This window comes from Bubalus kerabau, chromosome 1 (genome assembly GCF_029407905.1).
Source record: "Bubalus kerabau isolate K-KA32 ecotype Philippines breed swamp buffalo chromosome 1, PCC_UOA_SB_1v2, whole genome shotgun sequence".
Lineage (NCBI taxonomy): Eukaryota > Metazoa > Chordata > Mammalia > Artiodactyla > Bovidae > Bubalus > Bubalus kerabau.
Genome location: NC_073624.1, coordinates 97992790 through 98015096, shown reverse-complemented (window position 1 = coordinate 98015096; position 22307 = coordinate 97992790). Strand labels below are relative to the sequence as shown.

Sequence of the window (22307 nt, the reverse complement as noted above, 5' to 3'; positions counted from 1 at the left end):
CTCATTGGAAAAGACTCTGATGCTGGGAGGGATTGGGGGCAGGAGGAGAAGGGGACGACAGAGGATGAGATGGCTGGATGGCATCACTGAGTCGATGGATGTGAGTCTGAGTGAACTCCGGGAGTTGGTGATGGACAGGGAGGCCTGGCGTGCTGCGATTCATGGGATCGCAAAGAGTCGGACACAACTGAGTGACTGAACTGAACTGAACTGATACATTGCAAATGTCTTCATCATCACTATAGCTACTTTTTGAGTCAACTAACACAGTTTCCTGTAGTCTTTACTGTGTCTGTCTGGTTTCCTTAGTAGAAACACACATGACTATAAATATAAGCCCTTTCCCCACCATGTTGTTCAAATAGCTGCACGTTATTACAAAGTATATTTACCAATATGCTCTGGAAACACTGGATTGTTTCCAAATGCTCAATATTACAAAGGGCACTGAAACAAACATCCTTATGGATAAACACGTACATCTGTTCTTAATGATGTCTATAGGATTTTACTAGGTCATAAAGCCAAGCAGGACCCCATGGGATCTTCCTGGGGACAGGCCTCTCATCGCACCTCCCCATGTCCCTAGCCTCTTCCCTGTAAAAAAAACCTTTAGCCTCCTAGGCTCAGAAAAGTTACAGAATCAGAATAAACCAAAGGAAGTCAAACAAGACAAAATTATGACAGTTTAACTAAAAAACAAAATCAAGGATCTTTAGTTCTTCCTCAAGGGCTATAGATAATATCTTGAGCTATATCTTTGAGTTGTTTTATAGATACTAAAACCCCGGCCAGGTGAAAGAAGTTAACTGCATGCTGACCAACAGCATGCAGACCCTAGATTGATTAAAATCAGAAAAGCTGATGATCGATATTTCCAAAACATCACCCTGTTACCTCACTATTAACCACTATTGTGGTTAGAGAACTGAACACAATCTGATCATCCATCTCACGAGCCTCCCTCTCACACTGTCTTAAAAAACGCTTTTCAGAAAGCCAGTGGAGTGTTTAGCTCTCTTGAGCATGAGCTTCCCAAGAATACCTCCCCATCCCCACCTGGCACAAGAGATTTTCTTTTTTTAATCACCATCAGTTAACTTTATCTGTCTCTGAACTTCATACAGGGCTTCCCAGGTGGCTCAGTGGTAAAGAATTTGTCTGCCAGGGCAGGGGGCTCAGGTTCAATCCCTGGGTCAGGAAGATCCCCTGGAGGAGGAACTGGCAACCCATTCCAGTGTTCTTGCCAGGAAAAATCCCATGGACAGAGGAGCCTGGCAGGCTACAGTCCCTGGGGTCACAAAGAGTGGGACATGACTGAGTGACTGAGCGTGAACTTCATACAGATATTCCTTTCATGCCTGGCTTCTTTTACCCAACATAATACCTTTGAGATGCAGTCATGCTTTTGCATGCATCATTGGATCATTTTTAAAATTAGCTCATCATTTTCATTGCTATGAAATATTTTACTACATGAAAGTGCCACAATTCGTCTATCCATTTCCCTGTTGATGTCCATTTGGGTGGCTAGCTTGGAGCTATTAGAAATAAGGCTGCTATAACACCATTGTTCATGTCTTTTGGTGATGAAGGAGGGCAGAACAGGCCACCCCAAAATGTGCCACCTCGCCATGTGGGTCATTTTGAGCTGAAGGCAAACAAGATCCAGCACCAGGAAAAGTTTTTTACTTCTCCCCTAACTGCCTAAAAGTAGGAAGGGGGACTGTACTAAAAACAGAGTCATTACCAACTTCTTCATTAGACTTAATCTGCAATGCAGGACAAACATTTGTTTACCAAATGCTTGCCTTTCTTTCTTACGGTTCTGTGTGGGTTCCTCTCCTCTGAAGCTCCAGATTCCTGTCCCTTTCCTTATCTCAGGATAGGGTACAAGCCTAACTGCATGGCTGCCTTTGATTCTCATATCTTGTGGATTCCTGTATGTAATTAGATTCATTTTTCTCCCATTCATTTGTCTTTTTATTATGGGGAGTCTCAGCTAAGAACCCAGAAAATTATTTTTCCCTTCCCTCCCAGTGAACACATGCAGTCATTTTTCTTATATGTTTATTTAGGAGTGGAGCTGCTGTTCAATGGCTAGGGATAGGCATGAATGTAGTGGAAACTGCTGATTTTGCAAACTGACTGAACCAATTTACATTCCCACAAGTAATATGAGATTAGTTCCAGTTATTCCACACAGTTACCAATATGCTGTCTAAACTTGAAGATACTTGATAGATACGACATGACAGAGTCTTACACATTCCATTTATATTACAAAAATTTATTCTGGATTTTCACCATTGGAACATAGAGTACAATAACAAAGGAGGATTTAGACAATTGTTTCAAGTGGTTGATTCTTGGTAGAAACTGTCTGTACTATTACAATCATTATTATCCTGGTCAACATGTCTGAGACCTTCTCACACACACAAAGGTCAGAGAAAAACCCCTATAACCTTTCAAGTCAAGCTGCTAACCTCCCAAATGAACCTCTAAGACATGATAGTCCATAATCAGCCACATAATTAACAAACTGAAGTCAAGGGCACTTTTATCTCCAATCAAAATGAAAGAGATTTATGTCTAATTACTAATGCATCTGATGCTCATCATAATAAAACTTATCTCCATGAGAAATCTCACAAAATGAACTGACTTTGACTGGTTGAAGCCTCACTCATCTCTGAGAAGAGTATCTTACTATGTCCAGCTTATGAAACAGTGAACTGAGACTTTGAAGAGTTCTGGCTGAGATGGTAAACAGGCTTCACAGGCTCTGTGGATATACCAGTCCAATTCTTTGTCCTCCAATTACATCATGGCCACAGACTCTCCCACGTGTGCACTTATAAAACGTAACTTCTGACTGTCGACCTGGTGGCTCTATCTGTTACACAGCTGGAGCCAAGAACGCTGGAACCCGCACAAATACCAAGCAGTGTGAGAAGCTGAGTCTGCAATCCTCCTCCCCATTTTCCAGTCACACCAGGGATGGGATTGGTGTTGAGGGTCTTCCAGCTGCCCCTCAGGGATCTACTGTACCTGCCCTAGGAGCTCAGCCCACACAGGCTGCAGCAAGAACCTCCAGGCAGGCTCGCTGTGGGGGAACACTGGCAGGAGGGGGAAAAGAAGAGGGAGGCTGGTCTCCTTCTCTGAGGCTCCCTGCAAGCTGGCTGCATCTTTTGACCAGAAGGCAGAGCTCTGGCCAGGCAGCCCCCTGCACACGGTCTCTGTCCTTGGTTCTGGTGACCTCTCCCTTCCTCTTCAGCTCTAGGGCTGCAATCAGCCTGAAGTAGCCCTGCACATGTCCTGCATTTTCTCTCCACCTTTATAAGGAGTTTCTTTATTAATTCTCTTCAAATTATGTCCTATTTGGACTCTAGCTAATACTATAGTCTTGTCAAAGACCCAACCTAAAGCCTTCACAGTAAATGAAAAAGAGGGACACTATTAGACATATCCTAAGGGACATATCTAACCTTAGGAGGCCTGGAGGAAGAACAAGAATGAATGGGCTTTACCTATCCACCTATAAACACACCGCCTACAGAGCTGGTGGTTCCCTCAACATGCAGTGAGCACCTGTGATGCGGCAGGTCTGGTGCAGGGACTCTCACACACACTCTGCCATCGTGTGCTGTGTAGCTTGGAGCAGACTTGTAACCTCTCGGCACCCCAGTTTTTCATCTGTAAAATGAAAACAATAATAGGACCCGCCTTGTAGGGTTATTGAGAGAACTAAACGAGATAATACTGTCAAGTGGCCAACAGGACATAATACATGTTCAGTAAGTGTTAGCTATTAATAATAATGATTTTGAGGAGACAACAGTTATGAAGATGAATAAGCAATTCTTAAAACAATCTTCTGAGGTGGGTATTTCCCTCGTTTTAACGAGGAGTAAACTCGGGCCTCGTGAGCTACACCACAAAGAAGAGGCAGAAGAGAGATTCATCTGGGGCCGCTTCTCGAGGATAGAAAAGACCACACTGATCTGTTGACTGTGCTTTCTATGTAAGAATGAATTCTTTAATGAGTCCAAAAGACAATTAACCTGTTAGTCAACTAAAATAGAAATACCTTTATCCCTCGGATTGGGTCCAGGAGCTCTGTATAAACCAAAATCCAAGGATGCTCAAGTCCCTTATAGAAAACGGCTTAGTACCATTAGCCCCCCTTATTCACAGATGTGAAACCTGAGAATACTGGGGGGCCAACTGTATATTTATTGGAAAAAAATATGCATCTAAGTAGACTTCTGCAGTTTAAATCAAGGGTCAACTGTACATACATGTACACACGACACATACTGAAAACTAAAATAAAAACTATTATTTTTTAAATCAAGTACCCTGATTTTTTTTGAGTCTTTACTTATGAATAAAATATCTTACACCTACTGAATTCACTTGTGCAAAAAGAATAGGTTGATGCATTCTCAAAGTGTTCTGTGAAGAGCTATGGCACCAGAAGTCTTAAACCTTCATCTGAAGATAAAGGTTTCCTTAGGGAGCTATAGGGAATCTACAATTTCACAACTGCATAAAGTTGGAAAATACACTTTTGTAAAAGTGATGACATTCTTTAAAATTGATCAGCATCATGTCATTGTTCATACAACATTTAATTAATCCTAAAGAAGTATTACTGCAGATGGTGATTGCAGCCATGAAATTAAAAGACGCTTACTCCTTGGAAGGAAAGTTATGACCAATCTAGATAGCATATTCAAAAGCAGAGACATTACTTTGCCAACAAAGGTCCGTCTAGTCAAGGCTATGGTTTTTCCAGTGGTCATGTATGGATGTGAGAGTTGGACTGTGAAGACGGCTGAGCACCAAAGAATTGATGCTTTTGAACTGTGGTGTTGGAGAAGACTCTTGAGAGTCCCTTGGACTGCAAGGAGATCCAACCATTCTGAAGGAGATCAGCCCTGGGATTTCTTTGGAAGGACTGATGCTAAAGCTGAAACTCCAATACTTTGGCTACCTCATGCAAAGAATTGACTCACTGGAAAAGACTCCGATGCTGGGAGGGATTGGGGGCAGGAGGAGAAGAGGATGACAGAGGAAGAGATGGCTGGATGGCATCACCGACTCAATGGACATGAGTTTGAGTGAACTCTGGGAGTTGGTGATGGACAGGGAGGCCTGGCATGCTGCAGTTCATGGGGTCGCAAAGAGTCGGACACAACTGAGCGACTGAACTGAACTGAACTGAACTGAAAGAAGTATTAGGGCTTCCCAGGTAGCTCAGCTGGTAAAGAATCTGCCAGCAATGCAATAGACCCCAGTTCGATTCCTGGAATGGGAAATTCCCCTGGAGAAGGGATAGGTTACCCACTCCAGTTTTCTTGGGCTTCTCTGGTGGCTCAGATGGTAAAGAATCTGCCTGCAGTGCGGGAGACCAGGGTTCGATCGCTGGGTTGGGAAGATCCCTTGGAGAAGGGCATGGCAACCCAGTCCAGTATTGTTGCTGCAGAATCCCTGTGGACAGAGGAGCCTGGTGGGCTATAGTCCATGGGGTTGCAAAGAGTCAGACATGACTGAGCAAATAAGCACAGCACAAAGAAGTATTATTACCTTCATGTTTCAAAAATCATACACAATATATATTAAGGATCTTAAAATCTTCTGTCATTTCATAGATGCCTTCTTTCTACATCTGTTGAAAGTGAAGTTAAAGTGTTAGTGACTCAGTCATGTCTGACTCTTTGTGAACCCATGGACAGAGGAGCCTGGTGGCCTAAACCCATGGACTACAGCCTGCCAGGCTCCTCTGTCCATGGTATTTTCCAGGCAAGAACACTGGCGTGGACAGCCATTCCCTTCTCCAAGGGACCTTCCTAATTGAAGGATCAACCCCGGGTCTCCTGCATTGCCAACAGATTCATTATCATCTGAGCCACGAGGGAAACATCCTACATCTGTTTAAGGCCAATAATAAAACATTTAAGAATCTTCTGTTATCCTCCTCTAAGTAAAAATTAAAATTTTTAAGAAAGAAGAGAAATTAATTTGAATCCTGTTGACACTAAATCTGTATCTATTCCACCATCACCACATCACACTCCCCTCTGCACCCCCCACTCCCACCCCACGTTGCCACAATTCACAGTCTACATAAAGGATAACACAGATGTGGCCCATTGCTCTCACATTCTTCTCCCCAAATGAGTAATGGAAGAGGGTCCTCCTTCTAGCCAGTCCCCAGAAATTCTCCTAACATGCTATCCCAAGCAGCCACTAACAGTCATCAGATTTGACTTGTGACACAAACCTCATCTGCTTTCTCTGAAGGAAAACATCAATTCAGATGAACAGGGCAATATCAGATTCAACAAAGAATATTGGCTCCATAGAATAGGAACTTTGCTATGTTCACTCCAGTTATCTCCAGGGCCTAGAACAATGCTTGGTTCATAGGAAAGAAAGAAAGAAAGTGAAGTCACTCAGTTGTATCTGACTCTTTGTGACCCCATAGACTATAGCCTACCAGGTTTCTCCGTCCATGGGATTTTCCAGGCAAGAATACTAGAATGAGTTGCCATTGTCTTCTCCAGGAGATCTTCCCGACCCAGAGATTGAACCCAGGTCTCCTGCATTGTAGGCAGATGCTTTAATGTCTGACCCACCAGGGAAGTCCTGGTACATAGGAAGTGCTCAGTAAATGTCCGTTCAATGAATGAATGAATAAAAGTTGGGATCTATAAGAGCCAGTATCATGCCTCCTGGGAATTTATATAGAGACTGAAGATGGACAAAAAGAACACAAACAACCCTAACACCTAAGGTAGGTATCAGAAGAGCACAGCAAATTGTGGGTAACATGAGAAAAGAGGACAGTCTGAATTAGACTAACACAGCATTTAAAAAGAAATACAGCATTGCTTTCAAGTATCTTCATCTAGGCTCACAGCCTTCTCAGACAGACATTCTAGTGGAATTGCTTTAAGAAGCAGATAAAAATGATTTATCATTATTAACACCATTTGTCTTAAACTGTTTACAATGAAAGTTAATAAATAAATCTTCCTTTTGGAGTAAGCAAATGGGAGCTTCAACCCAAATTCTGTATGGATCAATGTGAATGAATGAGATTTTCAATGATATGAACTTGAGCACCAAGGTCTGTCGCTTGTCCTTTTTCCACTGAAACCTAACAGAGGCCTTGCACAGACTTGTTTTTCCTTTGACCCTACCATGGACATATCATTAATTTTTTTATTGCTGCTGCTGCTGCTAAGTCGCTTCAGTCGTGTCTGACTCTGTGCGACCCCATAGACGGCAGCCCACCAGGCTCCCCCGTCCCTGGGATTCTCCAGGCAAGAACTCTGGAGTGGGTTGCCATTTCCTTCTCCAATGCATGAAAGTGAAAAATGAAAGTGAAGTCGCTCAGTCGTGTCCGACTCTTAGCGACCCCATGGACTGCAGCCCACCAGGCTCCTCCGTCCATGGGATTTTCCAGGCAAGAGTACTGGAGTGGGGAGAGGAAAAAGACATATATACAGATTTGGTCTTAAAAGTTCCCCAGATACAAAAGTTTAGAAAGTGAAAAGCAAGTCATTTCCTCTCCCACCTACCCCCACCTCCCATCCCCATCCTTCAACTCCTCCCCCACCCAAAGGACCAGGGAGGTCTGCAAACTGTGGCCCAAGGGTCAAACCAGCCTGCCACCTGTTTATGCACAGCCTGTGAGCTAAAAAATGGTTTTTCCATTTTTTTCAATAGTTGAAAAAAGTCAAAAGAAGAAGAGTATTTAGTGGCATATGAAAATTACATGCACTCAGGTTTCAATTTCCATACATAAGTTTTCACTGGCACACAGCTACATCCGTCTGCTTGTGTGTTGTCTGTGGCTGCTTTTTCACCAGAGTTGTAGAGCTGAGCAGTATCCCTCATCTAACAGAATAGATCCTATCAGCCTTTCTAAAAACAACTCTCTTTCTAACCCACTATCTTTTATTCATCCATCTATATATCAGATTGGGCTTCCCTGGTAGCTCAGAGGTTAAAGCATATATATATATATATATATGATATATCTGATATATATATATATATATATATATATATATATATATACACACCAGATTGCTTGATACAATACCTTCTGTCTGCCTGCTTTTTTTCATTCAACTATATATCATGGCCATCTTAAGTTTTCCTAGACCCACCAACTTTCTAATAGGTATTTCATCATCAGTCATGCATTCAAGGGCACTTCTTCCTCTCCTCGCTTATCTTCCACACTAAGCACAGGAAGTGCAAATTGGAAAAGGTTCAGGAGAAATGGGAGTGATAACCCTCTGACTTCCCTTTAAAGTAAGCACAACACCCTGATCATCAGTCATTCCCCAACTGCGCTGGCCAGGTCTGGTGGAACACACCCATTGTAATTGTGCTGTCTGGTTGGGAAAATAATTGCCAAACAAATGTCTTAGGTGAGTGAGCAGCCCTGAACAAAAATAACAGATTTTATTCTTCTGCCCTTTTATCTAATGTTACTTTAGACTGTGTAATAGTTGTGCCTAATTTCCAGCAATCCACAGATTCACATAAACTCTGATTTTACATTGACTTAGTTTCTGTAATTTTTCTGATGGCACTTTCTTGACATTCCACCAACAAATGTATTTTTATTTACAAGATTTCAATTTCGTCAGTAAATCTGTGCTAAGGTAGGTGGTCTTTGATATTTGCTTGAGTGAGGATAGAGGGGGAGAAAAATATTTTAACTGTGCAAAAATAATTTCTGGGATTATTTTCAGGTATGGTTTGAATTAAGAGTTAAGTTTCTTCTTCTAAAGGACTTCCTGTAATAACACTAGTACTAAAGAAAGTGATACTCAAGAGGGAGGGGATATGTGTATATAATTATGACTCATTCATGTTGTTGTACACCAGAAACCAACACAACATTAAAATTTGCCTCTGATTAACAAATAAATTTAAAAAAGAAAACAATACTTTATTGACCTTACATTTGATTCTGGTTTATATTGGTTCAAGTTGGCGGGTGCTCCGGTCATACCATGCCAAAATTTAGTGGTTTAAAACAGAAATAGTCATTTATGCTGCTCATGAACTCTGCAATTTGGGCAGTGTTCAGTGGGGACATCTCTTCTGTGTTCCACGTGGCATCAACTGGGGTCACTCAATGGAGGCTAGAGGATCCACCTGCAATGACTCCCTCGCGTGGTTGGTAAGCTGGCACTCACTCACCAGCACCCTTATTTCCTTTCCATGGGGGCCTCTTGATTTGGTGTCTTGGGCTTCCTTAGAGCATGGCTTCTAAGAGTCAGTATTCAAAGAAGCCAAGGCAGAAGCTGCAAGTCTTCTTATAGTTCACCTTGTATATCACACGGTGTCATTTCTTCTTCACTCTACCAATTAAGGAAATTATTAAAGCCAGCACAAGTTCAAGGAGAGGAGGAGAATTCAATCCCATATCTCAACAGGAGGAGTTTCAAGGAATTTATCTACCGTAGCACCTTTAATCTACCATAGCACATCATAGAAACAGTGTAAATGTGTCTCTGAAAATCTGTAAATGTGTGGAGGGTCCCGGATTGTTTGAAAAGGTGTGCCAGATGCCTCTCTTGGGAGGAAATAAATCACATTAGTCAGAAGCACAGACCATTTGGGTATGATTCCTAGCCCATATAGCAGCTATACAATAATGAACAATTTGCTTGATTCTTCCACATCAGCTACAAAATGGGGGAAAATAATGTCTATTGCATCAGGTTTGCAGGGGGAAACCAAGATTCTGCTTTTTAATTTTTTAAAAAACTTAAAAAAACTTAAATATAACATATGCAAATAATATACAAAATTAAAATTTCTATGAATTTGCACAAACTGAACACATTCATCTGACACATTCATCAGGCCTGGGGAGCAACAGACAGTGGTAGGGGCTTTGGCAAACAGGAGAGCATATCTCCCCTCTCAGGGAGACTCTTGGCTCTTGCCAGTGGTTGCTATGTGGGAATAAAGATGGAGTGTGCAGAGGGTCAGACTTAGCCCAGGGTCCCTGTCTGGGACTTTGTGGGAGGTTCAGGAACAGTGGTAAGGGAATGGGAAAATCAATGAGGGCTGAACAACAAGAGAGGCTGACATTTAGGGTGTAGCCAAGCATGCCAGTAACAGGTATGGAATTGACCAGGCACAAGGTTCTGTAGGGCTTTCCTCATGGCTCAGAAGGTAAATCTGCCTGCAATGTGAGAGACCAGGGTTCAATCCCTGAGTCAGGAAGTTCCTTGGAGAAGGGAATGGCTACCCACTGCAGTATTCTTGCCTAGAGAATTCCATGGACAGAGGAGCCTGGCAGGCTGTAGTCCATGGGTTCAGGCCTCCAGGCTCCTCTGTCCATGGGTTCACAAAGAGTCAGACATGACTGAGCAACTGACACATGCAAAGTTTTTTAAGGAAACTTGTCTTGAATTCTGAACACAAGAAGGCTTCTTGAGACAATCAGCCAAGGGCTGGCCCTTCACATACACCACCTATTTTCATCACTAAAGCCATTTCAGGAGCTCCACTCGCATGAACTGTCCTCAGGCTTTCCCCCCCACTGCCTTTCCCTCTGTCCACACGGTGGGGGGCGGGGGGGGGGGCGGTCACGTTCTCTCTTTTCTCACTGTCTTGCTTGCTTTTTCACAAGTTGCCCTTCTGTGTGGAGATCCTAAGGCTCTCCCTCTTGTGAAATGTCTTGTGACACACATCATCCTATTGGAAGATCAAATCCTTTTTGGAAAGAGACAGACACATGTTAGGGAAATGAAGACAATATATTGCCCATGACTCTGGCTATGAAATCTGAGGCATCTGGTAGACCTTTTCAAACAATTCCGAGCCCTCAACACCCTGGCTGTGGCACATGGTTTAATCAGTGGCTGATGGAGTACTGAGATGCGGTGGGAGGAGGGAAAGTCTGGGATCTGACAACTAATCGCGTAACTGACAGATCTACAGAATGGCTGCCCCCAGGATGCAGCTGGTGCGAGCCACATCAGGAAGAGGACTGACTTACTTGGAAATATTCAGATCAAACTACCACCTAAACATTATATCCATGCCTGCAGCCTACTAAATGAGGCAGTTAACAGTAAGCACTTAAGCTCAGTGCTGGGCAAAGAGCAGGCGACCTATAAACCCTTCCTCTCTCCCCACCCCTTTACTCTTTTCCCCTTTCTATCGGGCTGTGTGTGATTACATGAAGCTTTATTTACTTGAGAATTCTGCTAGTTATAGTCAGCTCTTTTTCTCAAGCTCTACGCCCTGATCTGAACAACATGACCACATAGTTTTCTATTGACTAGGAAGATGCCTTTGAATCATTTCATTCACTTGTTAAAGATAAGGCCTCTAGTTCAGAGATTGTAAGTGTTTCTGGATATATACATTCTGTTACCTATAAATCATCATTACCTTGGAGGTAGTACAACGATACAGCTGGTTTGTTCATGTGTATAAACACATTTTTAAGCTCAGCACACATTCTACAAAGAAATCTAGGTATTTTAAATACAGCTGGAAGGAGACATGACATAAATTAATGAAATCAAGTTGAAGAACAAAATTCTCCTTAAAATATTTTTTCCACCCTATATCCTTATTTACAGTGCATTTTAAAAAGTTCTGTTTGGCATTTTTTTTTTTTGGCTGCACCACACAGCTTATGGGATGTTAGTTCCCTGACCAGGGATTGAACCCCAGCTCTTAGCAGTGAAAGAGTGGAATCTTACACCAGGGAATTCCCTGGGGTATCTTAAACTACTGTAAAACAAATTGGTTAAGACAGCACTAGAATCTTCACACTGTGAATAAAAATCTTTACTCAATAATTTAGGATGAGCTATAACTTTTAAGAGAGTCAAGATTACTTTGGAAAAGGAAGTATATGTGGTGACAGGAACATGTTTTAGGCTCTACTAGTAATAGTAATTTATGAGACAAGGATACCACTCAAATGTAATATTGAAAGTCTAGATTTTGGTTTAGATTTTAAAACATTTTTATTTTCATCAATATTTTAAAAATTTAGCATATGTTTTTCTAGAAATGCACTTGCACACATACACTTTTATATAAACTGGGCTATGAATTCTTTTTGAAATATGTTTTTTCAAGACAATAATGCAAGTATTTCTACTTTAGCTGCATCACAATGCCGAAGTTAACTAATGGCCTATTGTTGGATACTACGTGCAACATTTCGCTATTTTAAACAATGCTAATAGAATCATTAGGGCTTCCCCGGTAGCTCAGTGGTAAAGAATTCGCCGGCCAACACAGGCTTCAAGCCCTGGGTTGGGAAGATGAACTGGAGAAGGCAATGGCAACTCCCACTCCAGTATTCTTGCCTGGAAAATCCCATGGACAGAGGAGCCTGGTGGGCTGCAGTCCATGGGGTCACAAAAGAGTCAGAGACTAAACAACAACACAACCATTCTTTATATCAAAGCTTTACATGCCTGTCCCTTTATTTCCTTAGGATAGTCTCCTACGAGTGAAATTACTATGACAAAGAACATACACATTTTAAAGCTTGGAATATAGATTTCCAACCCTCCTCGCCCAAATCCTATCAATTTACATTCCAACAGAGAGCTCTTCCCTGCAGCTGGGCCAGCCCTGGATTGTCCATTTCTTTACTGTCCTTACTATCTCAGTGGCATTTGTATAATAACATAGCTTTGATTCTTTGTGAAGTGTTTTTCATACATTTATTATCATCTGAATTTCTGTTGTTGTGAACTGTCTGATCAGGATGCATGCAGGTGTGGGTTTTACCACATACATTTTTAATGCAGAGCAGACATCACAGGCCTCCAGAGGACTGAATGCACTATTGAAGCAATTCTGGCTGTAAAATATACATAGAGTGACCAAAAAAAAAGGAATGACTCAAACAAACCTCTTACTTCTTGTCTGAAGTAAACAAAACACGCTCTCCATTTGTGGGTCAACACAATTAGTACCTCTTACTAAAGAAAAAGGGCTGGTTCTGGCTGCTGAGTCATTTAGATTATGTTCCACTCGGCAACATAACTTTCATTCTTTTGCAAATAAAGAGATGTTCAGAACTACTCCAAGTTCCAAGCAATGCGTTAACGACAACAGGAAACACACACCCACAAAAGATAGATACACCTACAAGCAGGAATCCAGGCATTTATACAAAGTCCAATAACTATTTTATTATTTAATTGAGTTAATCTTTCTTAGGTTAGGACCTCACTGTCAAATACTGGCTGGAGATAACTTAAAACATCTGAAATCCAAAAGCCCTCTCTCCGAGTATTTTATCAGTTTAAGTATTAAACAGTATCTTGTATTTATGAATGCAACCTGGTACTCCAAGTTCGTTATTTCCCATTCCAAGCCTCAGTCAGTCAGTCAGTTCAGTCTCTCAGTCGTGTCTGACTCTTTGCAACCCCCTGGACTGCAGCACACCCAGTCTCTCTGTTATCACCAACTCCCGGAGTTTACTCAAACTCATGTCCATTGAGTTGGTCATGCCATCCAACCATCTCCCCTGTAATCCCCTTCTCCTCCACCTTCAATCTTTCCCAGCATCAGGGTCTTTTCCAGTGAGTCAGCTCTTCACATCAGGTGGCCAAAGGATTGGAGCTTCACCTTCAGCATCAGTTCTTCCAATGAATATTCAGGACTGATTTCCTTTAGGATGGACTGGTTTGATCTCCTTGCTGTCCAAGGACTCTCAAGAGTCTTCTCCAACACCACAGTTCAAAAGCATCAATTCTTCAGCACTCCACTTTCTTTATAGTCCAACTTTCACATCCATACATGACTACTGGAAAAACCATAGCTTTGACTTAAACAGACCTTTGTTGGCAAAGTAATGTCTCTGCTTTTTAATATGTTGTCTAGGTTGGTCATAACTTTTCTTCCAAGGAGCAAGCGTCTTTTTAATTTTCCAAGCCTAACCTGCCTCTTATATTCACTATTTCTGTCCAATGGCAGGGCTTCCTTCCCAGGTACTCAGGTTGAACACTATGACATAATCTTTACTTCTCTTCCTCCTTTACCCTCCAAATCCAATCAATTGTCATATCCTGGGGACTGTTCTTGCTTAGTTTTTTTAAAAATATAAATGAACCATTTATTTTAGAATAGTTTTAGATTTACAGCAAAGCTGTAAAGATAACAGCGCTCCCATATTCTCCTGACCTAGATACCCGCAATGTTTGCACTTCATGGTACCACGGGGCACCTGTCACATAGGAAACTCCACATTTATTCAGACATCACTAATTTTCCCCGTGTCCTTTCTCTGTGTCAGGATCCCATTCCCAGTATATAGTACTCCTAGCCATCTCATCTCCTTAGTCTCCTGTGGTTTGTGAGAGTTGCTCAGGCTTGATTTGAACACCTGGACGGCTTTGAGGAATACTGGTCAGGTATTTGGTAGAATGTCCCTCCGTTTAGGTTTGTCTGGCGTTTTTCTCATGTTTGACTGGGGTGATGAGTTTCTTAGAGGGTGACCACAGAGGTGAAGTGCCGTTTTCATCCCACAGCAAGGATACGTGCTGTCAACGTGACTTACGTGTAGTGCCAGGAACCTTGACCACCGGGCAGACAGCACTCACCAGGTCTCTCTAGAGTTACTCTTCCCCCACTCCTGCTTTCCACACTTATTTTGCAAATGAGGAAACAGGTTAGAAGTCAAATAACTATGTCAACGTTAGAAAGTAAAACTGAAATTGGAACATAGTACTTCTCCCCACTAGTTCTGTGTTTCTTCCACAATACTAAGGGTTGGTAAATGATGATGGTAACATAGGCCAGATTCTACTCTCTGTTTTTTTTTTTTTTTTTTAATTTAAATTTATTTATTTTAATTGGAGGCTAATTACTTTACAATATTGTATTGGTTTTTTTAATAAATCCTACAAGCTAAGTATGGCTTTTATATTCCAAATGGTTAAAAAAAATAAAAATATTGGGGGGAAGGGATAGTTAGGGAGTTTGAGATGGGCATGTACACACTGCTATATTTAAAATGGATAACCGACAAGGACCTACTGTATAGCACAGGGAACTGCTCAATGTTATGTGTCAGCCTGGAGGGGAGGAAAGTTTGGGGGAGAATGGATACATGTATATGTTTGGCTGACTCCCTTTGCTGTCCACCTGAAGGTATCACAACATTGTTAATTGGCTATACTCCAATATAAAATAAAACGTTAAAAAAATAAAAGTCAAAAGAAGAATATTTCCTAACATGTAAAACTTACATGAAATTCAAATTTCAGTGTCCATAAATCAAGCTTACTAGAATATAGCAATGCTCACTTGTTTATATATTTGCCTGTAGCCACTTTTATGATACCTCAGCTGAGCTGAACAGTTGTGACAGAGACCATATGACCCCCAAAATTTTAAATATTTATTCTATGGCCCTTTTCAGAAACCATCTGCCAACGCTGCGCTATGCCATGATGCTAACTACCCACCAAACAGCCTCATTTTTGTCAGGGGGTGGAGAAAAGAAGAATCCCTTCATCCCTAAGAAGACTTGCTAACTGTGCAATTTGCAAAGTGTAAAAAAGACCCTCAGAAATATTTCTTTAGGAGCCCAGATTCAAGGTTTGCTGTGCTTTCCCATTCTTAGTGATGAACTCATACGTGTGGGGTGAAAGAGTTGGGTGGGAAGTGAGGCAGAGATGCGGAGACAGGGACACAGAGCAGAAAAAGACAAGAGAAACACACACTATAATGGATGTTAGGATTTGGGGGCAGATCCCTCAATGAACAGATGGTACATAAAATTAGTGCAGTGAGTCAAAAATCTGTACCCTGGGAGAGTTTGTGACAGGCCAGGGATCTTTCAATGCAAGCATTGAGATCCCCCTCCTACTTGTACAGCAAAGGCATCCTTAGAAGCATTCCCTGCATGCTTCCAAGTCACAGCTGCTCCAGCATATTCCAGAGAAAGCCCCTCCCAGCCTTCTCCCTGGCTCAGACCATGACCCCCATCATTCCTATCCACAAACGACAAGGCTGGCCACTCGCCCAGCTCTCTAACACTGTTCTCTATTTCTAACTCTAGGAAATGAGAGACATGTCTCATGATAACTGTATTCTGGGGTGTTATTTTAAGTATCTGGTTTTATTGTGTATAAAATACAGAAAATTACTTTTTTCTCCATCTTTTATGAATAATTATTTTCTTCTTCCTGGGTTCCCATCAAATGCCTATGAAATTTCTGAGTTAGAAGCCCCCTCCTTTTGAAGAGGTTTATTTTTTTTATTTATTTATTTTTTTTATTGAAGCAGATAAGAAGTGGGCACTGATCAAGAATCAGGAAAATGGGATCATCTTTGGAGAGGAAGATGCAACTGTTGCAGAAAGACAATGGGCAAAGGGAAGGTCATTTGAGGATAACTTGATGAAAGTAAATAATAAGCAAAGCAGCCAACCTAGAAAAGTTCAAGGATAAGGGCACTGCTGAGGCTGTGTAAACATGTTGACCTAAAGAACTCTACAACTGTTCAATAGTTTATACTTTTCTAAATGTGTCAGCTTCCCTGATAGCTCAGTTAAGAATCTGCCTGCAATGCAGGAGACCCCGGTTCTTTTACTGGATCGGGAAGATCCCCTGGAGAAGGGATAGGCTACCCACTCCAGTGTTCTTGAGATTCCCTTGTGGCTCAGCTGGTAAAGAACCCGCCTGCAATGTGGGGGACCTGGGTTTGATCCCTGGGCTGCGGAGATCTCTTGGAGAAGGGAAAGGCTACCCACTCCAGTATTCTGGCCTGGAGAATCCCATGGACAGTCCATGGGATCACAAAGAGTCAGACAGGACTGAGTGACTTTCATTTTCAAATGTGTTAGCATAGGAATCCTATGAGGTTAAGAATTAACCTTGTTTTTCAAGTAAGGCCCGAAGAAGTCAAACAGCTCATTTAAGTTATCTCCATGAGGTCAGGGCTCCATATATTGGATTTATCACTATAGTCCCAGAACCTACCCTCATGCCTTGGAACACAGCAAGTATTCAATAAGGAGTTGTTAAGAAACATGTCATTTGGCCAGTTGACCAAACTCCAGCTTGTGTCTCCAACTATTCATACTGCTCATGGATGAAGAAGACTACTGCAATAAATGATCCTCTCCCTTCTATGCCACCTTCAAAGTACAATTTGTTGATTCATGACTTGCCAGTTTGGGTATCATCTAAGTACAGTTCGGTCACTAGTGAGTCAATAGTAGGTACAGAGAACCAAGGGAGGGATTCAACATCCCATTTCCTGAGCATTTTAAGTTAATTCCAACTCAGTGGGTAGATTATACTAATCTCAAAAAGCAAATGTACACAACACAATATTTATAGAGGATCAGTATTTACAGGGAGAAGGCAATGGCACCCCACTCCAGTACTCTTGCCTGGAAAATCCCATGGACGGAGGAGCCTGGTAGGCTGCAGTCCATGGGGTCGCTAACAGTCGGACACAACTGAGTGACTTCACTTTCACTTTTCACTTTCATGCATTGGAGAAGGAAATGGCAACCCACTCCAGTGTTCTTGCCTGGAGAATCCCAGGGACGGGGAGCCTGGTGGGCTGCCGTCTATAGGGTTGCACAGAGTCAGAAACGACTGAAGCGACTTAGCAGCAGCAGCAGCAGCAGTATTTACAGAGGGCTTCCCAGGTGGCGCTAGTGGAAAAGAACCCAACTGCCAATGCAGGAGACATAAGAGACACAGGTTCAACTCCTGGGTCAGGAAGATCCCCTGGAAGAGGACATGGCAACCCCCTCCAGTATTGCCTGGAGAATCCCACAGACAGAGGAGCCTGGAGGGCTACAGTCCACAAGGTCACAAAGAGCTGGACATGATTCAAATGCTTTAGCACGCACCCACAGCATTTACAGAGAAAATGTTACCTTTTAATAATTAAATCTTAGAGTTGTTTTCCAAGCTTACAGATGGGACTTGCTTTACTTAACAGTTTGGCAATAAGAAAATGAAGGGCAAGATGAGAATTCTGCAGAATTCTCTAGACTAACCTTCTTGTAAAAGCCATATCTGTAAAACAGAAGAGTATGAGGATGCACCAAAAAAAAAAAAAAAAAATTCAGCTGCTTTTTATTTTCTCATAAAAAAGCCAAATTATCAGTCACAGTACATTCTGTACAGTCGATTCATTAACCTCTATTTACATAATGATGCAAATGTTTGAGGCCACAATTTTCCTTGAAGGAGGCATGGTTTGAAAGCAAATACTATCATGATGCTACACAAGGCAGGAGAAAACCAAATGGGCAGTGTTACAGGTTTGCTGAGCCCCTTTTAAAAAATTCCCTTTTCAATCTCTAGAATGGAGATTTTCTGGCAATGCCATCTAACTTTGTATTTGAGAGACATGTGGGGGATAACAAGGCATGAAATTGCTTTGCAAAAGAACTCATTTTTCTGATTCAATAAGTGGTATGGGGGAAGGGAAAGGTCCATTCAATCCTGATCTGAATTAGGGAGAGCAAAGAAAATCTTTAATGCTTTTCAAGTTAATCCTGCACTGAGATATTGGCTCTGAGAGATGATGAGAAAAGAAAATCTAGGAGCACTTGGTCATGAGAGAAAGTGACTTTGTTATTTCCAAGAAACCAATATATTGTCTGTGCATTTGCTAACAGACCACCCAGCCAGGATGGGATAACCGGATATGTAAAACTTAGTGTCTACCAATGGAGAAGGCAATGGCACCCCACTCCAGTACTCTTGCTTGGAAAATCCCATGGACAGAGGAGCCTGGTGGGCTGCAGTCCATGGGGTCGCTAGGAGTTGGACATGACTAAGCAACTTCACTTTGACTTTTCACTTTCATGCATTGGAGAAGGAAATGGCAACCCACTCCAGTGTTCTTGCCTGGAGAATCCCAGGGACGGGGAGCCTGGTGGGCTGCCGTCTATGGGGTCACACAGAGTCGGACAAGACTGAAGCGACTTAGCAGCAGCAGCAGCAGTAGTGTCTACCAAGAGCAAATTGGTTCCTCAGGCAAAGCACTAATAAATCACTGGTTTGATTGTGGAAACAACAGTTTATTGTTTTTCTTAACTAAGACAACAGAGAGCTCATAGTCTGCAGAGGGAAAAGGTACTTTCCTGCCAACATTGGACAAAAGTGCAATTCTTCAGAAGCAGTCCACCAAAGGCTTCCTCTCCCCTCCCCACCATGGCCGGCAATAGAATTTTATGTCTCAAATGAATGAACGTTTTAATAATGTTTTCTGATAAGTGTGATTATGAAAGTAATTTCTCTTTGCTCTGTGAAATGAAGACACATTGAAATTGACTGCATGTGGAGATTTTGTTTATTTAATAACCTGGATATGCTATGAAATCTCAAAAGTACTGGACTAAAGGAACTCGAAGACTCATTGGATCCATGGTATATCCCCTTGTTCCAAGGCATGGCCCTTGGACCAGTACCATCAGCATCATTCTAAAGCCTGTTAGAAATGCAGAATCTTGGGCCCCATCCTAGAACTAGTGAGCCAAAATCTGCTTTGTTACAAGATCGCCAGGTATTCTGGATGCACAAAATTTATATCCTTTCTCCTTCAGCTATAACTCTCTCAAGTTTAAGAATCCTTCATCTAGCATGCAGATATATTAGCGGTGGTATCTAAGGATCAGAATTGCTTTGGCCATTGGTAAGATGGATGCCTGGGTACCATGCTCACCCCTGCAGGAAGGTAGGGAGTCAGGCCATGTGGACTGACTGCCAAGGAAGAAAAAATCAATCAAAGTGCTATTATAAGATAGAGAATGAGTGATGGGCAAACACATCAAAAGATATTCCCAAAGTGATGAGTTGTTAAGGATGAGCACCTGACCCAAGTCAGGTCAAGGAGGCTCATTTGTGAGTCTTTTGCCACATCTATAGAGGAGGAGAAGCTCTTGGTTCTGAGGTTATAAAACTGATAAAATAGAAACCTAGGGCCACCCCTAGGGTGACCTCTTAAGAGAAGGCCTGCCGGGCAACAAAGCAAACCCCAGGAAAACAGGGCTAAGAAGTGGAGAAAGACCAAGTCCCCAGGACTTCAATTGTGCCCCCAAGCACAGGGCCACTAATTCCAGGGGCACAGCACACTGTTTTCTGATAAAACCTGAATGCGCCCCCGGGAGTGATGCAACAGCACGGCAGCCCTTCTTGGCTGTAGTTATGCCTGAACCACACATTCACTCTGGACTTCTGTTACATGTACCAATATATTTCTTCACTTAAAATTTTTTTTTTTTTGGTTTGAGATAGATTTTCCATGACCTGAAACCAACTAAAAGACTGCTAACACTCATGAGGTGCTTTAAAAATACTCAGGCTTATATCCAGCCCAAAACTTTCTCCCCTACAACAGACAGACTGATATGGCCTAGGTAGGGGTGGGCGTTGGGGAGAGACAGTCAGATTATGCATTCTTATGCATGTCTGGGAAGGTGTAAATGAATAAATCCTGTTTAGAAAGGCAATTTGGTAATTTCTATTAATATCAAAAAGGATATACCCTATAAAATAAATAAGTCATGGGATATAATATACAGCATTATATATTAAATTATAATTAACAATACTGAATTAATTAAGCTATTATTAATCATAGCATTAAACTACAATACTGTATTTGTATATCTGAAAGTTGCTAAAGGAGTAAATCTTAAAAACTTTTCATTACAAGAAAAAAAATTCTATAACTATGTATGATGACAGATATTAACTAGACTTACTCTGGTGATCATTTTTGCAATATATACAAACATCAGATCATTCTGTTATACACCTGAGACCAAAAAAAAAATGAAAAATATAGATGGCCAATAAATAGAACAAAACATACCATTGGGCCTAGTTATTCTACTTCTACCAACTGATTCTATATATAAATCAGCACATGTACCCATAAGTATTCACATACATTCAACTAAGTATTATTGGGATGACAAAAGCTTATACAGCCAAACTGTGCAACAATACAAGGCTGAAGTAAATGGTTTAGATGGTCCATTTGAAATATGGAACAAACATTCCACAGCTATTAAAAAGAATACACACAGATGTAGAAAACAAATTTATGGTTACCAGGTGGTAACCATAAGCTGTGGGGAGGGATAAATTGGGAGACTGTACATGTGCGTGCTGAGACGTCTGCTCAGTCATGTCTGACTCTTTGTAGCCCACCAGGCTCCTCTGTCCATGGGATTTTCCAGACAAGAATACTGGAGTGGGTTGCCATTGCCTCTTCCAGGCAATCTCCCTGACCCAGGGATTGAACCTGAGTCTGCTGCAGTTCCAGCATTGGCTGTTGCTGCTAAGTCGCTTCAGTCGTGTCCGACTCTGTGCGACTCCATAGACGGCAGCCCACCAGGCTCCCCCGTCCCTGGGATTCTCCAGGCAAGAACACTGGAGTGGGTTGCCATTTCCTTCTCCAATGCATGAAAGTGAAAAGTGAAAGTGAAGTCGCTCAGTCGTGTCTGACTCCTAGCAACCCCATGGACTGCAGCCCACCAGGCTCCTCCGTCCATGGGATTTTCCAGGCAAGAGTACTAGAGTGGGGTGCCATGGCCTTCTCCCCAACCCACGGATTGAACCTGAGTCTGCCGCAGCTCCAGCACTGGCAGGGGGAGTCTTTATCACAGAGCCACCTGGGAAGCCCAAAAATTGGGAGACTGGGACTGACATATACACACTGCTATATATAAAATAGGTAACTAATAAGGACCTACTATATAGCACAGGGAACTCTACCTGATACTCGGTGATAGCCTACATGGGAAAAGTACAAACATAAGTGGATATATGCATATGTACAACTGATTCACTTTGCTGTATACCTGAAACTAATACAACATTGTAAATCAACTTTACTTCAATAAAAATTTTTTAAAAAAGAAAAAATATGGCAGCTCTTCATGTGCTATCCTGGAACAATTCTCAAGGTAAGTGTAAAAAGTAAGATATGAAATACCTATTATTCCAGAGTATGCCCCCATTTATATAAATAAAAAGGATAAATAAATACATGTATGCATATTATGTGTGTATGTACATGTAGGTATAATATGTACAATATGTATATGTATTTATGAATAGAGTATCTTTGTAGAAGTAGATAAACTTAATAATAGTTGTTTCTGGGGAGATTACAGGATCGGAAAGAGATCAACATCCTTTACATTTTCTAACAACTACATGCATCAATTACACATGCATTGCCCTGGCATATCTGGAACACTTCCCTCCTGCTTCCTATAGAACCACTGG

At 41.8% G+C, this 22307-nt stretch overlaps 1 protein-coding gene and 2 long non-coding RNA genes across 3 annotated transcripts in view; all 3 read right to left on the bottom strand.

Moving 5' to 3' along the window:
* The window catches only part of TMCC3 (transmembrane and coiled-coil domain family 3), a 289285-nt gene that overhangs the window by 121661 nt on the left and 145317 nt on the right, over positions 1–22307 (bottom strand). The gene's annotated exons all lie outside the window — the stretch shown is intronic.
* Positions 2275–6864, bottom strand: LOC129655214 (uncharacterized). The gene is made up of 2 exons (XR_008715832.1): positions 6293–6864; positions 2275–3699 (listed from the first exon to the last, which is right to left on the bottom strand). It is a non-coding gene; the product is annotated as an uncharacterized LOC129655214 (long non-coding RNA).
* LOC129655211 (uncharacterized) overlaps positions 8963–22307 on the bottom strand; it is a 157523-nt gene continuing 144178 nt past the window's right edge. The window contains exon 6 of the long non-coding RNA XR_008715828.1: positions 8963–9398. This is a non-coding gene — a long non-coding RNA (uncharacterized LOC129655211). The remainder of the gene's footprint in view (positions 9399–22307) is intronic.